This window comes from Macaca mulatta, chromosome 13 (assembly GCF_049350105.2).
Source record: "Macaca mulatta isolate MMU2019108-1 chromosome 13, T2T-MMU8v2.0, whole genome shotgun sequence".
NCBI classification, from domain to species: Eukaryota; Metazoa; Chordata; class Mammalia; order Primates; family Cercopithecidae; genus Macaca; species Macaca mulatta.
The window spans coordinates 84329578-84343316 of NC_133418.1; the positions used below are offsets into that span (position 1 = coordinate 84329578).

At 33.3% G+C, this 13739-nt stretch overlaps 1 protein-coding gene and 1 long non-coding RNA gene across 3 annotated transcripts in view; one reads left to right on the forward strand and one right to left on the reverse strand.

Annotated features, from left to right (window-relative positions):
• Positions 1–13739, forward strand: part of SLC8A1 (solute carrier family 8 member A1) — a 493745-nt gene that overhangs the window by 27056 nt on the left and 452950 nt on the right.
• LOC144333787 (uncharacterized) overlaps positions 10519–13739 on the reverse strand; it is a 63655-nt gene continuing 60434 nt past the window's right edge. For both annotated transcript variants that reach the window (XR_013402832.1, XR_013402826.1), the window contains one exon: positions 10519–11904. This is a non-coding gene — a long non-coding RNA (uncharacterized LOC144333787). The remainder of the gene's footprint in view (positions 11905–13739) is intronic.

Below are 13739 nucleotides of genomic sequence, written 5' to 3' on the forward strand. Positions count from 1 at the left end.
TTATGTACTCCTTAAACTGATCTATAGATTCTATGCAATCTGTACACAAATCGCAACTGGTTTTTGCAGAAATTGACGAATCCTAAAAGTCATATGAAAACTCAAAGGACCCACAAAACTCAAAACAGTCTTGTCAAAGAACAAAGTTGGAAGCTCACACTTCTTGATACTAAAACTTACTACAAAGCTGCAGTAATCAGGACTCCACGGTACTGGCATAAGAACAGACATATAAAACAACTGAATAGAATTGTAAGTCCAGAAGTAAACCTATAAATATATGTCCAATTCAAGACTCCATAGTACTAGCATAAGGATAGACATATAAATCAACTGAATAGAATAGGAAGTCCACAAGTAAACCTATGCATATATGGCCAATTAAGTTTTGACAAGGGTGCCAAGACCATTCAGTGTGCAGGGAATAGTCTTTTCATCACGTGTAGCTATGACAAATGGCTACACAAATGCAAAGTAATGAAGTTCATATCATTTACAAAAATTAATTAAAAAAATGAAAGACATAAATGTTAAGAGCTAAAACTATAAAATCATTAGAAGAAAACAGATATAAATATTTGTGACCTTGAATAAGGTGATGGATTTTTAGACACTTCATTAAAATCACAAATAACCAAAGAAAAATAGATTAATTGGAACTTTTCCAAATTAAAAAATACAGTCCTTAAAAGGATGCTATTAATAAAGTGAAAAGACAACCCACAGAATGGGATAAACTATTTACAAATATATCTGATAAGAGTCTAGTACTCAATATATTTTTTAAAAAACACAACTTGATAAAAAGAGAAAAATTTAAAAATGGGCAAGAGATGGGAATAGACATTTCTCTGAAGAATATATGAAACTATCAATAGGCACAAGATTCTTGACATCATTAATCATTAGGGAAATGCAAGTTAAAATGGTTAGCTACCACTTCATATCCACTAGCATGGCTAAAATGAAAAAGGTCAGTAATAACAAGTATCAGTTATACAAGGAAATTAGAATCTTCACACATTGCTGATTGGAATGTACAGTGATGTGTTTGGAAAACTGTTTGGAAGTTCTACAAAAAGTAAACGTGGTTCTGTAAAAAGTAAACATAGTTTTGCTATATGACCCAACAATTCCACATCTATGTAGATATACAACATATATTGAAAACATATGTTCACATAAAATCTTGTACCAAATGCTCATAGTAGCACTATCAAAATTGCTAAAGGGGTGCAAATAACCCACACTCATACCAACCAATGAAAGATAAAATATTATACATATATATACACACACACACACATACTATAATGTCATAAAGCCATAAAATTAGAATTAAATATTAATTGATGCTCCAACATGGATGAATTTGAAAACATTATGCTAAGTGAAGGAAGCCAGACACAAAGGGCCACATATTGTATGACTCCATTTACGTGAAATTAAAATAGGTAAATACATAGAAACATAAAGAAAATTAATGTTCACCAGGGATCGAGGGAGGGGTATGAAGGGTGACTAGTGATGGCTATAGGATTTTTAAGGGGGTGATAAAAATGTTCTGGAATTAGTAGTGATGGTCACCTAACTTTGTGAATGTACCAAAATCCCCTAATTGTACACTTTACAAGAGTAAATGTTATGGTATGTGAATGATATTTTCTTGCTTATATATATGCATACAATTTATTTATTTTATTTTCATTTATTACTCTTTCTTTTCTAACAGTTAGTAAAAAATAATATACTACAGGAAAAGGGAATTACAAAAGTAGGAAGAAGAAAGAGTAGAATGTTCCCTATGGTGTTGGATTGGGATTTGTATGAACCCATACTAATGAGTCAGTATGAACATATAGTTATTACTTGATAAAGAAATATATAGGTATATGTAAGTATATCTATATATGTATAGACATGAGTGTGTGAGAGAGCATGCACACATGCATATATTTTCTAGCTCTGTCTGCTGAGTGGGACTAGAGGAAATGACACATCAGTGACAATGAGTATACTTAGCCCTTAGACTTTGATTTTTAAATACCATGCTGCCCTAAAAGGAACCAAGACTCACTAAAGTAAAGACTAATATAAAGTTTAAGGTAGAGAAGATTCAACACTGGCCTGGAACATTTTTGTAACATAAATTACAGAAATGCCCAATAAATCATGGGAATGAGTCAAAAAGATTGAAAAGGTTCCCACTGGCCAAATCTGGAGCATCTTGAGCATCAAAAGTATAGGAATATTGATAATAATGAATTATAACTCATTGAATAAAATAGAAATCTGTGATATTGTATGAATATACATGAATAAATTGATCAATGTATAAACTGGGAAGACAAGCTCTATCAATAGATTATTATATTAATAGAAGAAATGATATGGTTAAAATCATTAATGTTTGCTAAAATTAATGAATGAAGGTTTTCTGAGGAATTTATATTATCTAAAAAGCATCTACCTACAAAGTATGGATGAATTATAAATGGAGAAATAATCTGCAGTGAAGAATCTTTTCAGATATCACCTGACCAGGTGACCAAAGCTCATGTTATTGAAATGGGAACAAACTGACATGATGTACCTTTTGGAATGAGAAATGAGAAGGGCATGGCATAATTGCATAAGCTGAACCAAGTTCTGAGGGAACACCAGACAAACTCAGATTGAGAGAGGGACAATCTGCAAAATAATAGACCTGTTCTGTTAAGAGGTGTCAAGGTTGAGAAAGACAAAGGAAAGGTGGGGAACTTTATCAGATTGCTGGATAATAACTAGACAAGTAATCGCAATGTGTGATCTTGATTAGATACTGTACTGAGAAAAGAGTAACTATAAAATGCATTACAGGGACAATTGACAAAATTTAAATATGAACTGTGGGTTAGAAAATATGTTGTAATGATGTTAAAGTATTTGATTTTTATAAATATTTGGGAGTAAAGACATGATGCATTTAATTGGCTCTCCAGTGGTTCAGAAAAAAATAACATGTTGTCATACACATGTGATAACAAATAGTTATATATAGCTAGATTAGATGTGTGTGAGTATGTGTACATGCGTGCTTATGAAGAGAAAAAGAGTGACAGTAACATGGTGAATGGGGCAATATTTAACAGTTGATAAATTTGGACTCTAGTATCAGGGTATTTACAGATGCTTTTTGCAAATATTCTATAAATTTGAAATAATACCAAAACAAAATTTATAAACAAAAATAATAATTTTCAGAGAAAGGAAGAAGTAAATACAAGAAAATATTAATGCTACTTTGTTCTTGTATTTGGAGTTTATTTTTTTACTTGCTTCCTTTTCTCTGATTTTACTTACATTCCGTGTTAAAAGTCGATTGTCAATAACCAACTGAAAAAGTAGTGCACAGAGGAACACATATCTTCTTTCTAAGTTTCTAAGGTATCATCATCCCTTCAACTTGACTCTGGCAGTAAAATATGGCATTGCCAGTTTTATATGAATTTTCCTCCTTTGTTCTTTGATTTACATCTTTTGACTGAAACATTTCCGAAAATCAACCTGTGGCAGAAACTTCTTTGCTAATTTACGAGGAGCATGGATTATAGCTTTCTTTTCTTGAGGGAACAAAATCCTTAATTTATTTCAGAGATTGTTAGCAAAGGACAGAACATCATGTAGCAACAATGATTTCAGAGGCAAACAATATCTGAACTAAGGCTCTCTGTTTCTCTATGTCAGTTCACCCCTGGCTACACACTTTTTCCCCACTAAAATTAAATAAGCCTGTTCCTTGTACTGTCACATGTGCAAGGTAAATAAATACACAACACTCCTTGGCCCCATCTAGAAAGTTCAAAGCCTATGTGCCCAATTCCAAGTCTCAGTGTTAAACAGATACTTACACTTTATGCTTATCTGTTTTGATCGTCCCAAGAAAAGGTAGTATATAAATGTGTCATTTCATCATTAAATACCAACTTTATCTTCCTGTGTTTTGATCACTGACATGTAAATGGTCCTTAACTAGGATTTGCTTAAAATACATCTGGCTACATTTCTACCAGAATATATTATGAAATGGGCAAATACTGACAAAACTTTTAGAAATCTTTTGAAAATGTCCACAAAATGGAAAAAACATCCTCTGTAGCCATTTTTGACAATACAATTACTTTACTGATAATTTGGTGGCATTAGACTGAAAGTCCCAGCTCAAACTGGGCCAGAATTGCCAGAAAAAATCAAGAATCACTTACCATTCAAAAAGTCTGTATTTTAATTTTTTTGGTCAAAGAAACAAGAACTGATACAGTATGGCCAATCCTAATTTCAGAATTAATTCCCCTGGGAAAAGCTACAGGAGAGAAAAGCTAATCATAAAGTAGAAATTGGCATTTCCAGTGTCATTAATAAAGTGATTTGCTTTGGTCCCCGTCTGCACTATCTAGATGGCATTTTATTTTCCTGTGGCACATGCGAATTTATTAGCAGAAAACTATTCACTGTGGTGGTAGTGGCAATGACTGCTATTTTTAAGACAATTAACATTTACTAGATTAATTCTACTTGATCTTCTTTAATTCCAGAAGTTGTCAATGAGTGAAATTTCTGCCATTGCTCCTATTTTGAAGAAAGTATTAATGTTTGCACCTGGTTGTGTGTGCAGCAGAGAAGCAAGACAGAAACTAGAATGATTTCATACTTCATAACAGAGAACTTTGCAACTATGAAAGTGATGTCTCTGCTCCCTAAAATCTACTGCCTACTATCCCCATTTCAAGAGAAAACCATAGGTACACATCAAGTCTTAGAGATACAGAAATTGCAGATATTGATGTGAATTAATAAAAGAAAAAAATGTGATTTATCACAGAGAACAGAGCCAACAATCTACTTCTTAAAATAGTGGCAATAGCAATAATATTTTCCTTTATATCTGTTTGGTTTTTCTTCAGTTTTAAGTACAAATTGTGATGATCGCAAAAATTAAATATATCCAAATGACACTGAGATATCTTGACTGCCCATCCAGAGGAAAGGTGAAACAATTGTGGCTGGTAATGAGTATATTTTAACAGCTTCATACCAAGAAATTCCTCTGGCACATAGAAGCCTACCTGGCTGAACTAATATCCTAAGAGAGAAATTATTTTGGAGGGATAATATTAATATTTATATATTTAGTTTATGTAAAGCTTCTCAGATTTGGTTATCCATCTCTTTGGCATTTCTAAAGCATAATCCTTTGTCATTTTATCATGTAGTACCTATTTTAAATAGTAAAAGTACTATTATGTATCCAGAATTAACTGGGTGCCAGACCTGTATTTGTCATGAGATATACATAATCTCATTGTGATAGGCAAAATAATGGCCCTGCAAAAATGTTCACAACCCAATCCCTAGACCCTGTGTATATGTTACCTTACATAGTGATATGATTTGGCTATGTCCTCACCCATATCTCATCTTGGATTGTAACTCCCACAATTCTCATGTGTCGTGGGAGGTGATTGAATTATGGGGACAGGTCTTTCCTGCACTGCTCTCATGATAGTGAATGAGTCTCGTGAGATCTGATGATTTTAAAAAATGGGAGTTTCCCTGCATAAGCTCTTTTTTTTTTGCCTGCTGCCATCTATGTAAGATGTGACTTGCTCCTCCTTGCCTTCTGCTGTGATTGTGAGGCCTGCCCAGCCATGTGGAACTGTGAATCCAATTAAACTTCTTGCTTTTATAAATTACCCAATTTCGGGTATGTTTTTATCAGCAGTGTGAAAACAGACTAATACATATGGCAAAGGGGACTTTGCAGATGTGATTAAGATTAAGGACCTTGAGATGGAATGATTATCCTATATTATCTGGGTGGGATCACTCTAACCACAAATTCTTTCAAGTAGAGAATCTTTTCTGACGTTGTAAGAAATTCAGAGGAAGGAAAGTGTAAAGAGGCCTCTATCTACCCTTGCTGGCTTTGAAAATTAAGGATGGGCGGGCAGTGATAATGAGCCAAGTAATGTGAGAAGTCTTGAAAAACAGAAAAGGGCAAGAAATCATATTTTGCCCATAACCTGTACAAAAGAATGCACTATGCCCACATCTTGATTTTAACTTGGTAAGAGTCTTGTCAGAATAGTCACGTATAATACTATAAAATAATAATACATTTGTATTGTTTAAGCCACCAAGTTTGTGGTAACTTATTATAGAATCAATGGAAGATTAACATACTCATGAAATTCATACAATTTCATGGCAAGTGTTTAGCATTTTCTTAGTTTTATAGATATCAAAAATGAGGCAAATAACAATTTATATAATTTGTCGAAGATGACATAAGTAGCCAATTGCAAATCCAGACTTAATATCTAGGGCATTGGTATCTGATGATCCTTTCAGAATGATATGTTTTTATGTGTGATAAAAAATTAAGTCATATACTATCCGTAAGTCAGAATAATGGCTAAACTAGCCAAATAAATAATTCAAACATAAATATAATAAAGTTATATCATTTTTTGCTGTTCAAACTAATAAAAATAGTTGAGAGAAAAGCTTTAATCACAAAGAGTTACCTAGAATAGTCAATACTTGTTATAAAAAAGGATATTCTAATGGGTTAATTGGAATTTTAAATTTAAGAATGAAGAATACATAGATACAATAAAAAGACATTATAGCTAGTATTGGCAAGGAATGGAGAAGTTGGAATCCTTATACTTTGCTGATGGGAATACAAAATATGCAGCATTTTAGAAAACTCTGGGAGTTCCACAGAAGTTATTATAAATATACAATTATCCTATGACCCAGCAATTCCACCTTAGACATATGTCCAAGAGAATTGAAAGCATCCCATCTACACAAATGTTCACTGTTGCATTATTCATAACAGCCAAAAAGTGGAAACAACCCAAATGTTCAACTGACAAGTGCATAAACAAAATGCGATATATCCATAAAATGGAATATCACTCAACCATGAAAATAAATAAAGTGCTGATTCATGGTGCAACATGGATGAAACTTGACAAAATCATGCTAACTAAAAAAGTCAGACACAAAAGGCTACCTAATATGTGATCCCATGTATATAAAATGTCCAAAGTAAGCAAATACATAGAATATCAATCAGCATTAAACAGTTGCTGGGGGTTGGGGCCGAGAATAGTGTGGAGTGACTGCTCAAGGGTATGGAATTTCTTTTGGGGATGATGACAATATTCTGGAATTAGTGATGATGGTTGCACAATATTATGAACATACTAAAAATCACTAAAAAGAGGAGTGTTGTGATATGTACATTGTATCTCAATTAAGAGGAAAAGAACTGAAGGGATATCTTTGGAAATCCAAACAAAAATATAGATATAGGGAGTTCAAAATTTGGTAATCAGGGGTTTATCACTGATACTTGCTACTGTAGTCTGAATAAATTGTAGTCATCAGGTTCATATGCAATATCACGTCGCTGAGGTTATAATAAAGGCCAGACAAGCTGAATTCAATTTAGATCATTACAATGTCAATAGAAGAGTTTTAAAATATATTTATGATTTCTAAATATCAGGATATAATTACAAGGAAATTAGGCACAGTTGATTTAAGCTAAATTTATAAATGCAAACGCATTCACATTTAAGGTTAGTACTTTGTTCTTGTCTGAAACTGTCCTGTTTGACTTGAATATTCTATTGATTTGCTGTCTCAGGGTTTGCTAGCCCGCTATATTAAGGCTTTAGTTTCTGAAACATCGCTGTTTATCCTAGAAAATCTGCATGCACTATATCACATGAAAATTTAATTGAGACATATGTTGTATAATAAACGATGTATCCTGGCATTATACCTAGCAAAATTTATTCTATTTGCTTACATAACAATATCTCTATTGACTACACTCATTCATTGTTAATGAACTTCTTGCTAAATGATACTGGTGTAGTTTCCATAATATTCTTAGCAAATAAAATAATGGAATATAAAGAAACTTAGGAGACTGAATTGTCTATCATGTTCCCAGAACTATTACTTCACTATTTGCCTATAAAGTCACTCTATTTTTGGATGCTGGATCCTCCCCTTAAAAACCAGAGGAATCATGCCAACATGCCCACTGGAAGACTATCAGGAGGGGGGGAGACCCACAAGAAATAACAGGGCAGTCCAGGCCAAGAGCTGTGCAAACACTCAAACTTTCCAGAGACCAGGTTTGAGGGATTGTCTTTTTTCTACAGACTGTTAAAATATCGTATCAGAAACATTGGAGGAGTTTAAGTGTAATCTATAGCAATCTCCCTCTCCTCCTTAATAACTGCAAAGTTACCTTCAAATTTAGGGCTTTGACTGCCTATAAAGGTTGCTTATTTTAGTTTTGAGGACACTGACAATATTCCACAAGTTTATCTTATTTTGTAGCCCCTAAAGTATAAATTCCAGGGTTTTTGCTTGGTACTTGCTTGTCTTTCAGGAGCTGTAATAAAAACCTTTCATTCTAGGTGTGAAGCAATTAGAAAAATATACCAAGAACTGGAACTCTTTTATTTGACTTCTGGCCCCGACATCAAATTTAAAGGGACACTGATTTCAGTTTTGAAAGATGAGTAGTCAGATATAGGGGTAGATCTGTGAAGACCGTTCCTGGATGAGAAGAAGTACAACAGAAAGGTTGAAATCATTTGGATATATGGTGGTTTGAGAGATCATTTCCCTTGTGCTACTCCATATCTCTACACTTTCTTTATCCTCTCTGCTCTGTGGCCCAGAGCTAACTTTGGACTACCTCAGGGATTGTCTCAACCAGTCTCCTTGCCTTCTAGTTTCCAACTGGACTCCGCCAAAGAGAAATATGATGGTGATTGAAAGAACAGAGGACAATTGGGTCAGGCTACTTAATCTCTACTTCCCAGCTCCCTCCCTGCTGAAACATAGTTTATAGCTGTGAACTTCTACTGAAAATCTCCAGTTGGCTACCCTCTTCTTCATTGTGAGCTCCAACTATAACCTCTCTTGACAGACTGTGGAGAGAAAAGATGAAGAGTTGATAAGGACCAGATCACAAAGGGGCATAAATGTCATGCTAAGAAGTTGTCATATAACTTCATCCATGAATGAAATATCCTGTACTTCCTTCTTTCCCATTAATTAATTTGTCTCAGCACCAAACCCATACTGTTTTAATTCCTGCAGCATTACTTCATGCTTTGACATTTATTAATCATCATATGGGTTTTCAAATTTTCTGGGTTATTTTTATCAAAATTCTTTCAGAATCAACTTTAGAATTTGTTTATACGATTCTATTTAAAAAGAAAAAAAAAGTCAATTGGGAATTTGAGCCTTCTCTTATATCTTTTAGTAAGTTAAAAGAGTTTTCTTCTTATGAGATTATCCAATTTAGGCAGGACTATAATCAACTGTAATGATTACGGTCAGGGATCTGTCTTTCCATCTCTGGTGTCTAGTTTCTTCTCACTGGGCTCCTTCCTCCTTCTCAGTCAGCATCTTCCTACACAGGGTCAAGATGGCTATAAGCAGTTGGAAGATTCTGGTACAAACATGCAACTGTTCTGAAATGGGCATATGCATTTGTTCCAGCAGTTTCCAAAGTTGCCTGTCAGGGTCTCCTTTGCCCCCACATGAGTAACATACCCAACCCTGAGCTAATCTCAGTCACCAGTGAGATAGAATGTCTTGACTGGTCAAGCCCAAGCCTGAGCCCACACAGCGGGTTGAGTTATCTCTACCTGAATCATGGAAAATAGAGTCGTTCTCAAGATGAAATCCAGATGCTGTTATCAAAATCAGAATAAATTGATTTAGGTAGTCAAAAACAGAAAATGTCCACTACATATACCACAATTATTTTTCCTTAATTATTTTATTTATCTCCTTTCCTGTCTTAGACTAAACTTTGTGACATATATATGTATATGTTTCCCTTTAGCAGTTTGACATTATACATCATATTTTCATCATTCCAGTGGATAGCCCTTCAAAATGGTCATTTACTAACATTATTTGACTGACAGAATCTGAACCCGCATCAAAGGGATTCTCACACTCTGTGAGTCTTCATGGAATCAAAAAAGCTAAATGTTTGTTCTCTCTATTCCCTGGCACCTAGAGGCAGGCAAGTGTCAGGTTCAGCTGATGATACGCTTTTGCCTGGGACACGGAATACGAGACAAGGAACAGTGATGTTAAGAATAGATTATACTTCATTCTTTCAGTTGATGGTGGAATATGGCATCCAATGGCATCAGGAGCAAGAATGGCCTCCTATGTCTATTTATAGCATCAGCACCAGCCTGCTAAATAGATAAATTCTGTGGTACAACAGTGACTGTTTCTGGATAAACACCTTCTCTTAATTCCTGGCTATTTCCTGAGCCCTAGTATTCAGCCTTCTCCTGGAGATACATAATATCCTTCAAATAAATCAATTTTTCTGCCGAATGTAGCGATCATCAATTTATGAGGCTTCAACCTGGGACCCTAAGTAATAAAACGTTAAAACTTTGTACATATTTTAAATATATTTTTAATTGCATAGAATCACTGGATATAAATATGCACATGAATATATGATTCATTTTAGTAGAGATCCAAGGGATGCTATAAGAAGAAATAGGAATCTCTAGGTATTATGTTAACTTATATCTATAAAGAAAAATTATAGAACCAATTTACTAACTTTTTTAAATTTAGAAAATCTATCCACACAAAAAAGAATATATACTATACAATGAAATAATTTTTAAAACTCAAAATATTCCAAAGAATATCAGTGAAATCAGCATAATATATAAAATGCACATATAAAAAGAAGACAGTATTTATTTTAATACATGAGTATAGCTATTATATCAGAAGTTAATATAACAATCTAATAAAATGAAAAACCTTGGAGAGGTTTAATTAGAAAAAATAAATATAAATAATAAATATCAGAAATATTGATCCTAAATCCACTAAAATATAAGAATATGTTATGAACAACTTTATGCCCACACATTAGGGAAGTTAGGTAAAATTCATAAAGTATACAAGAAATATAACAACAAAATGACACAAGAAGAAACTGAAAAATTGAATAAACTCATAACTAATAATGAAATATCATTACTGATTAAAGCTTTCTTCAATGAAAATTCAATGCCAATATAGCTTTACCAGTAAATTATCTTAAATATTTAAGGAAAAATACCAATCTTATATGAATTCTTCCAGAAGAAAGAAAAAATATTACCCAATTTATTTCATGTGGTCAAAATAATTTTGATGCCAAAAATTGAAAAAAAAAATGTAGACAAATATCTCATGAAAATAAATGTAAAAACCATTAAAAATTTAAAAATTAAAAACTAACACACTGTTATTAGAATATATTAAAAATAACAATACGTCATGCTCAAGGTGGGTTTTATACTTGGAATGCAAGGCTAGTTTAACAACCAAATCAATCAGTATAATTTAACCATTAAAAAAAATAAGAGAAAAATTATGTTAACATTTTAATATAGGTAGAAAAATAATTGACACAACTCAACTTTAACGCATGAAAGCTAGGATAAAGAAGAATATACAGATATAAAAGAAATTAGAAAAAATACTTGTAGCATATCAGCTTGAGCTGCTATAACAAAATACCATACTGGGTGGTTTAAGCCATAGACATTTATTTCTCACAGTTCTGGAGTTTGCAAAGTCCAAGAACATGATGACAGCAGATTCAGTTCCTGGTGAGGGTCCTCTTCCAGACTTGAAGATGGCCTCCTTCTCACTGTATCTTCACATGGTAGAGAAAGAGAGAGCTCTGGTCTCTCTTCCTCTAGTAAGAACACTCGTGTCATCTTGAGAATTCCACCTTCATGGTCTCATCTGAGCTAAATTACTTCCCCAAAACTCCATCTGCAAATACCATCACATTGCACATTAGGGCTTCTACCTATGAATTTGAGGGGTACCCATACATTCAATTAGTAACAGCACATCATGATTAATGGTACAAGATGGAATGTTGTTTGCCTGAAATTGGGAATGAAATATAAATGCCATTATTCCCACAGCAAATCAACAATATCCTGATGGTTCTAGTCAGTAGAGTAAGACAAGAAAAAAATTTAAAATGGCATAAGGACTGGAAAGAAAGAGATGAAAGTTCAATTATGCACAGCCGATGTGCATATGAATAATGATAAACATTAAACATTTAGATAGCTAAGACATCTCAACTTAAAAGACAACATATTGTGAGAATGCTTTCAGGAGCTTTGACAGAAATGCTACATCCTTAAAATACAAAGAGTGCTAAAAATTGAGATGAAAGTCACCAAGAATTTTATATAAAATTTGGCAAAGGATGCAAGTAGACAACTTACACGGACAAATACATGTGTAGTAGGTTTAATACAGCAAGTAATTAAAAATTAAACAATGTAACTTCTCTTTTCTTCCTTTTCAAATTAATAAATATGTCTAGGTTGTTGAGAGTGAGGTAAAAATGTAATCTCACATATTAAATATAGGATTTTAAATCAGCTTAAGCTTTCTGGAAAAACACTTGATAATTTTGTCAAGAGTCTTCTAAATATTCATATATTTTGGCTAAGCTCGTTTTCTTGTAGGAATTTATCCTAAAGAAATCCTCAATCAGATATACTGATGTGTATTTATGTATGGAGATTTTTCATTGAAGTTTTTTATAATGTCTCAATATTAGAAATAATCAAATTCAACAATAATAAGAACAGCATTAAGTAAACATGAAGATGTATGCACAGGTATAGCTCAGAAATACTGAATGTTCAATTCCAGGCCACCACAATAAAACAGTTTTGCAAAAAAGTGAGTCACACAAATTTTCTGGTTTTCCAGTGCATATAAAAGTTATGTTTACACTATGGTATAGTCTATTAAATGTGCAAAAGCATTATATCTAAAAATATATATGTACCTTAATTTAAAAAAATACTTTATAGCTAAAAATGCTAATAATCATTTGAACCTTCAGTGAATCATAATCTTTTTGCTGGTGGAGGTTCTTGCCTTCGCATTGATTGCCACTGACTGATCAGGGTGGTGGTTGCTGAAGGTCAGCATAGCTGTGGAGGTTTCTCAAAATAAGATGATAAAATTCTCTGCATTGATTAGCTCTTTTCTTCGTGAAAAATTTGTCAGTAACATGGGATGTTATCTGATATTATTTTACCCATAGAATTTCTTTCAAAATTGGAGTCAATCTTCTCAAACCCACCATTGCTTTTTCTAAGTTGATGTAATATTCTAAATCATTTGTTGTCATTTCAACAATGCTTATAGTCTCGTCACCAAGAGTAGATTCTACCTCAAAAAAAAGTACTTTCTTTGCTCATTCATAAGAACCAAATCTTCCTCTGTTCAAGTTTTATGATATTGCAGCAATTCAATCACGTCTTCAGGCTCCACTTCTAATCTAGTCATCTTGCTATTTCTACATCTTCAGCTACTTCTTCGACTGAAGTCTTGAACCTCTCAGTCATCCATGAAAGTTGCAATCAACTTTTTCCAAACTCCTGTTAATGTGGATGTTTTGACCACCTCCCATGAGTTATGACTGATCTTAATGGCATCTGGGATGATAAATCCTTACCAGAAGGTTCTCAATTTACTTTGCCCATATCCTTCAGAGGAATCACTGTATTTCTGAAATAATAAGACTTGAAAGTCAAAGTTACTTCTTGATCCATGGGCTGAAGAACAGATGT